This window comes from Callithrix jacchus, chromosome 7, assembly GCF_049354715.1.
Source record: "Callithrix jacchus isolate 240 chromosome 7, calJac240_pri, whole genome shotgun sequence".
Lineage (NCBI taxonomy): Eukaryota > Metazoa > Chordata > Mammalia > Primates > Cebidae > Callithrix > Callithrix jacchus.
In genome coordinates, this window is record NC_133508.1 from 15,569,370 (window position 1) to 15,583,465 (window position 14,096).

Consider the following 14,096-nt stretch of genomic DNA (forward strand, 5'->3'; position numbering starts at 1 on the left):
TGGGGTGGAATCACAGCCAGAGAACTTTAAGAAGATCCTTCCCAGCTGAGCGTGGTGGCTCACGCCTGTAATCCCAGCGCTTTGGGAGGCTGAGGCGGGCGGATCACGCGGTCAAGAGATTGAGACCATCCTGGCCAACATGGTGAAACCCTGTCTCCACTAAAAATTAGCTGGGCCTGGTGGCGCAAGCCTGCATTCCCAGCTACTCAGGAGGCTGAGTCAGGAGAATTGCTTGAACCCAAGAGGCAGAGGTTTCAGTGAGCCAAGAAGGCGTCACGGCTCTCCAGCCTGGGTGACAGAGTGAGACTCTGTCTCCAAAAAAGAAAAAAAAAGCTCCTTCCCAGCTCAGGAAGCTGAACTGCATGAACTTTAAGCATGGTGTTTCCTGTGGTTCCTGTCCTTGAGTTGTGTTTCTGTTCTTGACAATGGCAACACCAGTCACCAAACCAGAACCTAGGATCCAGCCTAAACTGTCTCCCTCCCTCCCCACATTCGCACCAACTCCAACACCCATGCAATATGCACAATTCCTGGCTACGTCACTCCCCTCCGCTGGCATTGCCACTTTTGCCTTTGGGCTCTGTTACAACATGGTGGCAGGGGTTTCCTAAGTGGCCCAGTCTCTGATCTAACACGTGCTTTTCCTCTCAACTCCAGGTGCCAGTTGCTCAGTTTCCTCCTCTACTTGAAACACATCAATGGATGCCTGCTTCCTGCTACATGACCAAGTCCAAGCTCCCCCGCAAACACTCAAGACTCTGCTCAGCCAGACTGCCGTATTTGCTAAGTGGCCCTGCTCTCTGTGATGAAGACTGGGTGGAGTAATGAACACAGGGCCTTGTTTTGCTCTGCCATGGCTTCCCCTCTGCCTACCAGACCTTCACCAATCCCCAAGAGCTCCTCTCCTCTCTGAGAATCAGCCTTCTCTGGAAAGCCTTTCCTGACCTGCTCACACGAAATAGATCTTTTCTGCTCCTCCCATACCTGGCATGGCATTGTCATAATTGTACTATATCATAAATATGTGCCTCTGTGAGCCCAGAGTTTGTGCTTAACATATATGCATATCTTTATATCCACTTGCCTAATGTAATGTCTGGCATATGAGAAGTGTTATGGACTAAACTGTGTACCATGTACCCCCATAATTCATATGTTGAAGCCCTAACCCCAAATATGACTATATTTGGAGACAGGACCTATAGGGAGGTGATTAAGGTTAAATGAGGTCATAGTGTGTGACCTAAACTCATAGGTCTGGTGGCCTTATATAAAGAGGAAGAGACACCAAATACCTCCTTTCTTGTCTCTCCCTCTCTCCTTCCCCACTGTCCCTTTCCCCACTTGCCCTTTCTCTCTGCCCAAACACAGAGAAGAGGCCACATGAAGACACAATGACAACTACAAGCCAGAAAGAGAGGCCTCACCAGAAACCAACCCTGCTGCCTTCTTGATCTTGGACTTCCAGCCTTCAGAACTATGGGAAAATGAAACATCTTGTTTAAGCCATTCAGTCAGGGGTATTGTTATGGCAGCTCCATCAGATGAATACGAGAAGCATGCATTGGATTCTAGATTCTAACCTTTGTAAACCCCAACTCAACAGTGAGCCCGACTTCTCCATACAAAGTAGCCTGGACGATCATCTGTGATACAAGGCCATGTGCAGAGTGTCTCAATGTGAGAAGTGACCACGGTCATTTACCTCCCCCATGAGAGAAATGGAAACAAAGGCTCGTTACATACTCTGGGGTATAAATGCCTACAGGCTCAAAGTCACAATGCTACCTTTTGCACCAGGTACCATAATTTTTAAACAAAAACAAGTAAAGAGCAAATATTTACTTTGAATTTATTAATTCAAACAAAAGACAGGAGGCCAGTACCAATATATTAAAGCTGCTGTTTTGGGCTGAATATTTCATATCCCTAGGGAATCTTAGTGGGATTCTAATACAGGTAAGATCAAGTACCCAACTTGGTTTGGGACGCCTGGAGCCACTGCGGGTGGATCCCAGGAAATAAGACCTTGCAGGTTATGAGCTATGGTGATATTTCCGTTTGTATCCACACCATCCACTGCAGTGTCTGCAACATGGCACACTGTGTGTGATAGATGTTTGTTGAATGAATAAGCCTGGTACTTCCCAGGTTACACCAGGCAACACCAGACCTTTAGCACGAGTCTGATATACTGTAGATTTTACATTCTGAATGCAGACAGGTCTCTGGAAAAAGTCAGGGGAACTAGTGGCCTACATAGCCTGCTGGGCTGTATTTAAGATTTTGTTCGGGGCTGACACAGTGTCTCAGGTGGCTTAGAGGGTCTTTACTGATTTACTTTCAATACAAATACTGATTCCCTTACAATACAAAGGGAACACTCCTCTGAATGGTTTCTGAGTCATTTGGCCCATCACTGGTGATAGATTCTCTGATCTCGCATTACTGGAAAACATACATAATAATTTCCCGTTTCACAGCAGCAACCTACAGGGTCACCCATACACTCTGCTATGACCTCATCCTTTTGCTTCAACATCTGAGGACCTCGGAAATTCAGCCCTAAGGAAAACTGAAGAAAGCAGAAATGAATATTTGGGGATATAAAATGGTACAAAGCAAATCAACTTGGAATAAGACGTGTTGCTTTTATATCTTCTCCTTTCGTCATTCTCCTCATGCATAATCTTAAAATTGTTACTTTACACCCTAACCGCCAGGCTGAAGAGCTCCAGAGAGATGAGAAAAACTTAATACCCTAGAGGAGGGAAATGAGTTTTGATATGTACACCCTTTTGTATCTTAAGTTTTGCACTGTGCACATGGACATTCGAATTGTCATTCCATTCAAAAAGAAATAAAATATTGATTTTAAAATCCTATTTTTAAGCCATGCCCTCTGATTCTGGGTCAATTATTGATTGCTGTGTAACACGTCACCTCAAAACTTTAGTGGCTTAAAATAAGAATACACGATTTGCTCGCAATACTGTGGGTTGGCAATTTGGACATACTCAGCTGGGAAATCTTATTTCTGCCCCATGTGGTATTAGCTTGGCTCCGTCACGCGTTTCCAGTCAACTGGGAGGTTGGCCAGGAGCTGGCTTGTCCTGGGTGGCCTCAAAGTCCAAAAGTTGACTGCAGCCGTCAGCTCAGGCATCTCAGATCCCTTTCCATGGCCTCTCAGCGGGCTAGCTGGGACTTCCTCACAGAGCAGCCCTGTCCAGGAGGGCGAAAGAGGAAGTGGTCAGGCCCCTGGAGCTCTGGCCTTGCAGGTATAGCAGAATGATAGAATTCCGCTGCACTCTGTCATTAAAAATGTCACAAAGTCAGCCCAAATCCAAGGTTTGGGGAAACAGACCCCCATTGATGACAGAAGCAGTAGTCATATTGCAACAGGGCCTGCGTGCAGTAGTAGGAGAGGAAGGATTCTTGTGGCCATCCTTGCAAATAATCTTCCTCTGAAGAACTACAGACGTGAAGAACTACAGAATGGAGGGTAAAGTAACAGGTGCTAACAATAGTCTCAAGGGAAATCTTTCTGATGATAAGACAAAAGCACTTTGTCATTCAACATAAGACCCACAAGAACAGGTACTGGCCTCCTGTCCTCAATGGACAGGTCAAAGAAAGAGTTAATTTCTGCTTATTTGTTTTTGGTTTAAAAAAGAAAAAGATGGGGGCAAGGAAAAACAAAGGCTTTGGGACTCTAATGCAAGTAAGGTTGGCTGGGTTCTAAATCAGTGTTTTCGATTACCTACTGCTGCACAACATCTTACCATAGACTTCGTGGCTTATAATACCCATATACTGGTGCATCTTTCGTTCTTAATCCAGAAATGGCATGGCTCGGGTCTCTACTGAAGGCCTCCCAAAGCCAAAATGAAGATCTTGGCAGGGCTCATCGTTCATCTCGTCTGGAGCTCAAGGTCCTCTTCTAAGGTCATTCAGATTGCTGGCGGAATTCAGTTCTTTGTGGTTATAGGACTGAGGACCCGGTTTTTTTGCTGGCTGTCATCTGGGAGCCACTCTCCACTGACAAAGGCTGCCCAGAAACCTCATCCTGTGGCCTTCGCCATCTTCCAGTCGGCAGTGTCTCAACAAATCCTTCTATGCTTCCAATCTCTGACTCAACCGTCTTGGGTTCTAGACTCAGATTTAAAGTGCTCATGTGATTAGATCAGGCATACCCAGATCATCTTTCTATCTTGATAGGCAACTGACTTGAGACCTTCCTCACACCTGCAATCCCCAGATTAGTGTATGATTGAATAACGGGAGATGTGTGTACACCAGGGGCCAGGAATTGTGGAGGCTATCTGAGAATTCTACGATAGATGTAAGGATAGGCAGACAGAGGCTCTTCAATATAAACATGGAATGTGAGAGTGGACAGAAGGTAGAAGCCTTGGAGAGGAATCGGATGCAGCGCTTAGCAGTAAACCAGGAACCAGGCCTAAGAAGGAATTCTTACTGAGCAATAACTCAGCTGCCACGGGGTTAAATGGTTACTAAGTCTTCATTGAACCCTGATGACCTGAATACTGAAAAAAACAGGGAGAGGAAAACAAAGTGAAGAATATGGCATCCTAATCCTATCACGTAAACAGCATAATCCTGTGAATACAGTAGTATTTCCTTTATTTTGCACGATTTGTTTCATAACATTAACGCAATGTTCCATAACCCAGCAAGATAATGCTTTTCAATAAGGAGACTTAAGAACTCATTTGCGGAAACATTTTGTGAAAAGCTGTGTGGTCTGCCAAGCAAATACAGCACGTGAGTACCGTTTTTAATTAATAGTATTTAGCAAGGATCAAAATGATATGCCCAAATCTGAAAGAATGTGCTAGACACCAGATGATAAGCTGTTTCATTAAAAGAGCCTCCATGCATGAGCATTTGTGAGCAGAGGAATGAAATTACTTCATTAAATATGCTAACAGCACCAATAGTAAAGATGAATATTGTCCCCTGCGGTAGTTACCCGCTACAAAAGCATTTTGCAATCTCCAAAACAGAGCTGTATTTCACAACGTAACTGAGTACTTTGCCAATTCTAGAGAGTTTAAAAATTCAGGAGAGTTTTAATTTCCAAACATTTAATACATGTATTGATTGCCTAAAATACTTAATTTCATTTTTAAAGAACACTTGCTTTTCATTCTTCACAATTTTAAAATCAAAGGGACTCTGTGAAATGCTGGCTCTAATTTGTAACTGAACATCACTAAGAATCAGGAGAAACAGCTGTCACTCACATAAACAACTACTGAATATGCAAAGATCTGCATTGGATGTCTTTTTTTTTTTTCTTTACATGAATCCAAAACCAGAAAAAAGGATTTCCTGAGCGTCTTCCTGTGTATTAAAACTAAAATCTCTAAAAAGTTAAGAGAGGGGAAAAATCCTTAAGTGCTCATCCTGTCAAAAATATTAAGATACCTTAATGATTAGTGAGTAAATAAATCACCTCCGCATTTAAGCAATATAAAGGTAATTCCTGTAAATTTTCTAATTCAACTAACACATCATACAAATGGCCAAATTTCTGTGAACATTCTATAATTTGCTCCAACTTCTTCTTCTTCTTTCTGATATTCACTCTAGATACACACATTTCCATCAGCAGGAAGTATCCTTTGGAATGCTTCTATTAGTAATTACTAGTTGAATGCCAGTTATACGTATATTCACCTAACTTCCATTAACTGTAATAAAACAAGTTCATGGAAGAATGGAAGGGAGGCTAGGCTAGGACTAAATAGACCTTCCTGGTGACCTTGGATAAGAAACTTATCCAAAGCTTCAGTTTCCTCTGGATTTAACAGTAAATGAATTCGCAGTTATTTCTATAATCCAGAAATGCCATGGCTGGATTCTCTGCTCAAGGCCTCCCAAAACCAAAATCAAGATTGAGGCAGGGCTCTGAGTGCATCTCGTCTGGAGCTCAAGGTCCTCTCCTACGCTCATCCATTTATAAATAGATATAAAAATATAGATGTATATATTTTTCCTTGCTAGTTATTAGTTGGGAGTCATTCTCAGTCCCTAAATACATGTATTTATATATTTATAATCTCATACATATAAAACATTTATATGTGTGTATATGTATACGTGTGTGAGTAAAAATATACATATAAGTGTTTTATATATAAGTCCTTATACATATAAAAAGTTCAGCTTTAGTTGTGTTGCTGCCCAAATTCGGCTTACATGGGGGCTGTGTGATCCCCTCCAAGCTTAGAGGTAAAGTCCAAACCGCAGCTAATGTTACATTGTGCCAGAGAAGGTTTGCTTATTAAGTCTGCTAAGAGAAGTGCGTCACCCACACTTTTGAACTGCTAATGATTACTGGACTTTTTTTTTTTTTTTTGAGACCGAGTTTCGCTCTTGTTACTAGGCTGTAGTGTGATGGCGCGATCTCGGCTCACAGCAATCTCCGCCTCCTGGGTTCAGGCAATTCTCCTGCCTCAGCCTCCTGAGTAGCTGGGATTACAGGCACGTGCCACCATGCCCAGCTAATTTTTCGTATTTTTAGTAGAGACGGGGTTTCACCATGTTGACCAGGATAGTCTCAATCTCTTGACCTCGTGATCCACCCGCCTCGGCCTCCCAAAGTGATGGGATTACAGACATGAGCCACCGCGCCCGGCTGATTACTGGACTTTTTAAACTGCTTTTCAAGTGATAACATTCGTCTATTCCACCAAATTTAACACGAACTAAAATTCTAACGAATGTTAGTGTTAGGTGGATGCTGTTCATTTTAATAAAAATTTGACCTTTATAAGGAAAAAGAGAGAACAAATGAATGATGAAAGACAGAGTCCTTCTTGGGTAGCTGAGGGCAGATTCCGGAGAGGTTTTGCCATTCTCCTCATTCATCTCATGGCTGCCATCAGTACTCAGAACAAGCAGCCTCGTCCTTCCTTGCTTACCCTGTGCAAGATTCCAGCTCATTCTGGTGGCCTTCCTTTTCTAAGTCAGCAGCTGACACGACACACATCACAGGAAACCATACTTTCACAGGCACCTGCTTTTCTCAGCTCATTTCTCTTTGCAACAACTGCTTCAGCCATTTGCTGTCGTTTGGATCGCTTCATACACAATTATATGGATAAAAGAAAGAAATACAAAAACACGATAGAATGATCTTTGTCTTTGACAGACCAGAGAAAATAACAGACCTTTGTCCAAAATGTTCAGTGACGGACAGGCTGAGAGACAGACACACAGAGAAAGAACAAGGAAAAGAGATGGGGAATAAAAATATAGACATAACTGCAAATACCCCAAAACTAAAAAGAGCATACAAAAATACTATAAGCGACTTTGTCTGGAAATGTAGATGAAATAAAAATTCCTAGAAAAATACAACTTGCTACAAGTGACTCAGATGAAATAGGCAAACTGGAGAGTCTCATAAACTTTCATTCATTCAGTCATTCATCCATTCATTTATTTTGAGATGGAGTCTCGCTCTGTCGCTCAGGCTGGAGTGCAGTGGCTCGATCTCTGCTCAGTACAACCTCCACCTCCTAGATTCAAGCAATTCTCCTGCCTCAGCCCCTTGAGTAACTAGGATTATAGGTGTGCACCACCACGGCCAGCTAATTTTTTAATTTTTAGGAGAGACGGAGTTTCACCATCTTGGCAAGGCTGGTCTTGAATTCCTGACCTCAAGTGATCCGCCTACCTCGGCCTCCCAAAGTGTTGGGATTACTGGTGTGAACCACTGCACCAGCTTATAAACTTTCAATGAGTTGAATTGGTAGTTAAAATGTTCTCATAGAACAGGAGGAACCAGCCGGGCACGGTGGCTCACTCCTGTAATCCCAGCACTTTGGGAGGCTGAAGTGGGTGGATCATGAGGTCAAGAGATCGAGACCATCCTGGTCAACACGGTGAAACCCCGTCTCTACTAAAAATACAAAAATTAGCTGGGCATGGTGGTGGGTGCCTGTAGTCCCAGCTACTCGGGAGGCTGAGGCAGGAGAATTGCTTGAACCCAGGAGGCGGAGGTGAGCCGAGATCGTGCCATTGCACTCCAGGCTGGGTAACATAGTGAAACACCATCTAAAAAAAAACAAAAAACCAAAGAAACCCAGGAGGAACCTAATTCTATGGAAATTGATTTTCAGAATGATTTGCTCATGATCATTCTTAGCTTGATTGGAGAGATTCAGAATCTTTTAAGGGACAGTTTATCCATGTGACTAATGAAAAGCAGAACTTCGCTTTTTATTCGGAACTTCCTCACCCCTGTGCCCCCTTATTAACACTGACAGTTTCTTCACTGCACAAACTTCAAGATAATCTTAATTTCCTCACTTAAGCCCAACATCTACTTTGGTGACAAAACCAAAATATCGCGTTTTCTATCATTTCTCTCAAATCTACATTTTTCTCTCCATCTCTATCAAATTCTGCCTGGTCCACAGACACACAGTCCTCAGAATGCATTGCCGCTATTACTGTCTCCTTCCATCTACCCCCACACAAGTATATACATTATGACTCAAGTTGTCTCACAAGCAGGCCACATGAGCTAGGCTAATCTAGTAAAACAAATTATATAATCGTTTACCCACAAAGCTGGACCATTGGCTTTTCTTTTATTAAAATTCGAAGTCGGCTTGGGGCGGTGGCTGACACCTGTTACCCCAGCACTTTGGGAGGGCAAGGTGGGTGGATCACTTGAGGTCAAGAGTTCAAGACCAGCCTGGGCAACATGGTAAAATCCCATCTCTACTAAAAATACAAAAATTAGCCAGGTGTGGTGGGAGGTGCCTGTAGTCCGAGATACTCGGGAGGCTGAGGCAGGAGCATCACGTGAACTTGGGAGGCAGAGGTTGTAGTGAGCCGAGATCACACTATTGCACTCCAGCCTGGGTGACAAAGGGAGATTCCATCTCAATAAAGAAATAAATAAAATTCAAAGTCAGTTGTTTTTCCCCCCAAATAGTTAGTGACAGAGACTCCATCTCAATAAATAAATAAATAAAATTTAAAGTCACTTCTTTTCCCTAAATAGTTGTTGTCCCAAGGAACGAATGCAAATTGGTTCAGCTGAGCTGATGATTAAGAAACTACACAGAGGCAGAGGAAGTTCACTGTCATAGAATAATGTATTTTCTCATGAATTAACAGCCACGGATCAGAATGAAAGAAGAACTTCACACATCTTCAGAAAGAGTAGCTTCTTAAGGACTTAGAAAGACCTAGGTTTTAAGTATCATTATTTATCAAAACATGTCTAGATAATTGTTTCCAGATTAGCCATTTTCTTGATTTGTTTAGGATGAAATAGACAAAGCAAGTCATGAGGACTCTGAACATTTCTTCTTTTATAAAATTTTTCAGATGCTATATTACTTTGGATATTAAATTTAATTTAATTCCTGTTTCTTGTCTCTCAAAATAGAAATGAATCCCAGAATAAAACCACTAGTGTTCTATAAAATAAAATGTGGATTTGTAATTAATGTTATTTCACCACCCTTACTTAGTTTTGAGCAAGTTACAACTCTCAGTAATGGGAAAAAAATCATAAATTTTTTTCATTAAGAGAAGGCATCAAATAATATAATTTAAAATGCCTTAGAGAACACCACCATATCTATTTAAGATAAAGTGAAGAATGTTTGCTTTGCCTGTCAGAAGGGTCAGATATCATGGTAATTAGATCCACAGATCAACCAACAGATGTGAGTTTTTGCCCTATGTCCCCCAGCCTTATTGGCTGAATAACCTTTGCTAAGTTATTCCATTTCTCTAAGACTCAGTTTCCTCATCCATAAAATGGGGATCTACTCATTTATTTATTCACTCAACAAATCCTAGCCAGGCACAGTAGCCCATGCCTGTAAACCCAGCACTTCGGGAGGTTGAGGAAGGTGGATCACTTGAACCCAGGAGTTCAAGGCTTATGGGCTCAAGCGATCTGGCTTCACCCATCAGCATCATCTGACCTCCTCACCTGCCACCCTGTTTTGCTCACACTCTCAGCCATGCTGGAAAACATAATAAAACCCTATCTCTGGAAAAAAAAATACAAAAATAGCTGGGTGTGGTGGTGTGCACCTGTGTTCTCAGCTATGTGGGAGGCTGAGGTACAAACATGGCTTGAGCCCAGGAGGCAGAGGTTACAGTGAGATTTGCAGCTGAAATTTTGTGCTGAAACTGTACCACTGCCCTCCAGCCTGGGTAACAGAGCCAGACCCTGTCTCAAAACAAACAAAACAAACAAACAAACAAACATACAACCCCACCACCACAAATCCTTTTTAGTGAGCACATACTTTGTGCCAGGCATTGTTCTAATCTCTGAGAATACAGCAGTGAACAAAACAGAAAAAAATCTCTACCAATAAGGAATGTGTACTCTAGAAGAGTGAGTCAAAGAGAATAGAAAAGAAAAATCAGAAGGGAAGAAAACAAATAACAGAAATAGAAAGGCATATGGTAGTCAGAGAGCCTGCACTATTGTAAGCTCAAGGGAAAAATAAAAAGCTGGGAAGAGAACAGGAAGTGATAGGAGTGTGTCATTTTAAATAGGGTGACAAGGGACAGTTTCTTTCTTTGGAAAAATGGCTGTTGAGAGAACACCGGAAGAAGTCGGTTTCTTTGGAAAAATGGCTGTTGAGAGAACACCGGAAGAAGTCAAGGGCTGTTTGTGCAGGTACCTGGAGGAAAAGCTTTCCACACAGCTGGAATAGCAGGTGCAGAGGGGTTGAGCCAAGCACACGCTGCAAGTTCAAGGTCAGCATGACTGAGAGCGGGAGCAAGACGGCATGGCAGGTGATGAGGCCAGAAAAAGAATGGGGCAAGGGCCACAGATCGCATGAGGCCCTGTGGGATCTTAGAGGGTCTGAGCACAATCAGAAGCCACTGGAGGGTTTTGAGTGGAGGAAAGACCTGGTCTGATGGACATTTTCAGAGGATCATCTGGTAACTGTATTGAAAATAGACTTTACGAACACACAAAGATGGAAACAGAAAGACCCGTCAGGAGGCCACTGCACTTGTCCAGCAGAGGGAAGGAGGGGTCTGAACCAAGGTGATGAGAAATGGTTGCATAGTGGATATTTTGAAAGGAGAGCCAGAAGAATTTGCTAATGGACTCAATGTGCAATGGGAATAAAGAAGAGTTGGGGCCTGGCAACCTGGCTCACACCTATAATCCCAGCACTTTGGGAGGCCAGGGTGAGAGTATTGCTTGAGCCTAGTAATTCAAGACCAGGCTGGGCAACATAGTGAGACCTCATCTCTACTAAAAACTTTAAAATTTGGGAGTAAAGAGCTGGGCGCGGTGGCTCACACCTAAAATCCCAGCAAGTTGGGAGGCTGAGGTGGGCGGATCATGAGGTCAAGAAATTGAGACCATCCTGGCCAACATGGCGAAACCCCATCTCTACTAAAAATACAAAAATTAGCTGGGCATGGTGGCACGTGCCTGTAATCCCAGCTACTCGGGAGGCTGAGGCAGGAGAATCGCTTGAACCTGGGAGGTAGAGGTTGCAGTGAGCCAAGATAGTGCCACTTCACTCCAGCCTGGTTGACAGAGTGAGACTTTGTCTTAAAAAAAAAAAAAAAAAAAGAAAGAAAAGAAAAAAAATTGGGAGGGAAAAATAGAGTCCAGGGCAACTCCAACCATTTGGGCCTGAGGGATTGAAAGAATGAAGTGTTCTCTTCTGAGAAGGTGGAGGCTATGAGAGGAGCTGCCTTTGGAGAGAACATCAGGAATCCAGTTTTAGGTATATTGAGTCTGAGATGCCACCAGTCATTCAACTGAAGATACCAAGTAAGCAGTGGGATATAGGTTAAAAGTGAAGAAGGAGATCCAGGCTGGAGCTACAGACTCAGGACCCATCATCAGTGTGTGTGATACTGAAAGCCAGGAGCCTGTGTTCACCACCAAGGGAGAAACTGAGGCCTGTGCCCAGGACACCTTGGCATTTAGCAGTCAGAAAGATGCTGGGAACTGGCAAAAGAGATAGAGAAGGGGCCGGGTATGGTGGCTCACGCCTGTAATCCCAGTACTTTGGGAGGCTGAGGCAGGTGGATCACCTGAGGTCAGGAGTTCCAGACCAGCCTGACCAACATGGTGAAACCTGTCTCTACTAAAAATACAAAAAGCAGCCAAACGAGGTGGCGCGTGCCTGTAATCCCAGCTACTTGGGAGGCTGAGACAGGAGAATTGCTTGAACCCAGGAAGCAGAGTTACAGTGAGCCGAGATCGCGCCATTGCACTCCAGCCTAGGTGACACAGTGAGACTCTGTCTCAAAAAAAAGAAAAGAAAAGAGACAGAGAAGGAATGGCCAGTGAAAGTGAATGGGACCCAAGGGAGCTGTGAAACCTGGAAACCAAGGGTTTCAAGCAGGAGAGGATGGGCACCTTTGTCAAATGCTTCAGGTTGCATGAGGCAAGGGCTCTTTACCAACCCGAGTATCCCTCGGGGAGCAGAGCAGATGGAGACCTGCCTGCAGTGGCTTCAAGACATAATGGGAGGAGAGGAGACAGCTAGTATAGGCAGCTTTGTCAAGGGCAGTAGATGGAGAGAATGCAGGGCCAAGAAAGGTTTTGTTTCACTGTTTTGCTTGTTTTTAAAAATGACAGAAACTGCTGGGCATGGTGGCTCACGCCTGTCATTCCAGCACTTTAGGAGGCTGAGGCAGACAGATCACCTGAGGTCAGGAGTTAGAGACCAGCCTGGCCAACATGGTGAAACCCTGTCTCTACTAAAAATGCAAAAATTCGCTGGGCATTTTGGCATGCACCTGTAGTCCCAGCTACTCGGGAGGCTGAGGCAGAAGGATCACTTGAACCTGGGAGGTGGAGGTTGCAGTGAGCCGAGATTGCCAGACTGCACTCCAGCCTGGGTGACAGAGCCAGACTCCATTAAAAAAAAAAAAAAAAAGGCAGAAACAAATAGTTTTCTATAAGCTAATAGGGATGATCTTGTAGGGAGAGAATAAAAGGATATTTTTTGGTCTTCGGGACATTAAACCTAGCCTATACTGAAGTGAACTCTCTACTCCAGCCATTTTTCCCATGAGGCATAAACACAATCACCTCCACCTCCCCATCTTCATTCACAATGTTCCCTCTGGCAGAAATGCTCTTCCTCCCCTCTGTTAGCAGATCCAAATTTTGCCTGTGCATGAAGCTTCTGTTCAAATCTTACGTCTGCCATGAGACCTTCCTTAACTTTCACAACCTAGACTAAGTACTTCTTTAATTATTTTATAGCACTTAGTATTTATAAATTACTTATTATGTGTCTCTGTGTGGAAACAAGTGAGCTAGATTTGGAAACAGAGTAAGTTAAATAAAAATCACCATTCTATCTTCAAGAAGCTAACAAACTTCTCGTTCTATGTAATATTTCTTTGTACGTGTTCCCTAATTACCCTGTCAACCTTAAAGGCAGGTAAGAATCAATGTTTTAATCTTTTTCTAGGGTCTAGCACAATAAGAACTTCATAATCAGAGCCGGATAGATATTTATGAAATTAAATTTAAAATCAGTATGATGGAATGACTTAGGCATCATTGTATTACCCCCAATTACATAAAATAATCACAAAAACTTTCCTTAATAGCTTATTTCTTCAAACATTTTATGACAATTATTTTAAAACTTTCTAAAAAGAGGTAAGATATTTCCCTGCTGTGTTAAATAAAGAGCCTTAAGGACAGTGGTTTTCTTTAAAAATCATAATAATATTGATCTGCTTGTGGATGGCAGAACTGAGTATCTTTACTGGAAGTTTTGATAAAAGCTGAACGAAGGGCATGTTGCACATTTGTTGGAATGACTATTCTTAAGACTCAGTTTTATATACAGGAAAAAATCTGATGAGCAGTTCTACAGAGCTATTGGAAACTCCAGCTTCAATTTTCCTGGAAACTTTCATTTCCAGGACCACGGAAATGAAAAGACAAGGGGCATTGTTTTTATGGAGATTTCCATAATCCTCACTCCTCTCCTGATGTCATCAAGCAAACCCAGGGGACCATTAATGAGGGTGAAAATGAATATGAATGAGCTGGAGTCACACCAAGAAGCTGATAAAAGGTA

The 14,096-nt window shown here is 42.8% G+C and overlaps 1 protein-coding gene and 1 long non-coding RNA gene across 6 annotated transcripts in view; one reads left to right on the top strand and one right to left on the bottom strand.

Annotated features, from left to right (window-relative positions):
• Positions 1 to 14,096, top strand: part of LOC118155260 (uncharacterized) — a 38,104-nt gene that overhangs the window by 1,113 nt on the left and 22,895 nt on the right. Inside the window, exons 2-3 of one of the 3 annotated variants that reach the window (XR_013519546.1) lie at positions 658 to 4,785; positions 13,939 to 14,093. This is a non-coding gene — a long non-coding RNA (uncharacterized LOC118155260). Of the gene's footprint in view, positions 1 to 657; positions 14,094 to 14,096 lie in introns of all 3 variants that reach the window. The other 2 variants (XR_013519545.1, XR_004745492.3) reach the window with 2 other exon arrangements.
• CDNF (cerebral dopamine neurotrophic factor) overlaps positions 6,785 to 14,096 on the bottom strand; it is a 210,694-nt gene continuing 203,382 nt past the window's right edge. Inside the window, exon 5 of one of the 3 annotated variants that reach the window (XM_078329523.1) lies at positions 6,785 to 7,109. The gene's annotated coding sequence lies outside the window, so the exon portion shown is untranslated. The remainder of the gene's footprint in view (positions 7,110 to 14,096) is intronic. The other 2 variants (XR_013519544.1, XR_013519543.1) reach the window with 2 other exon arrangements.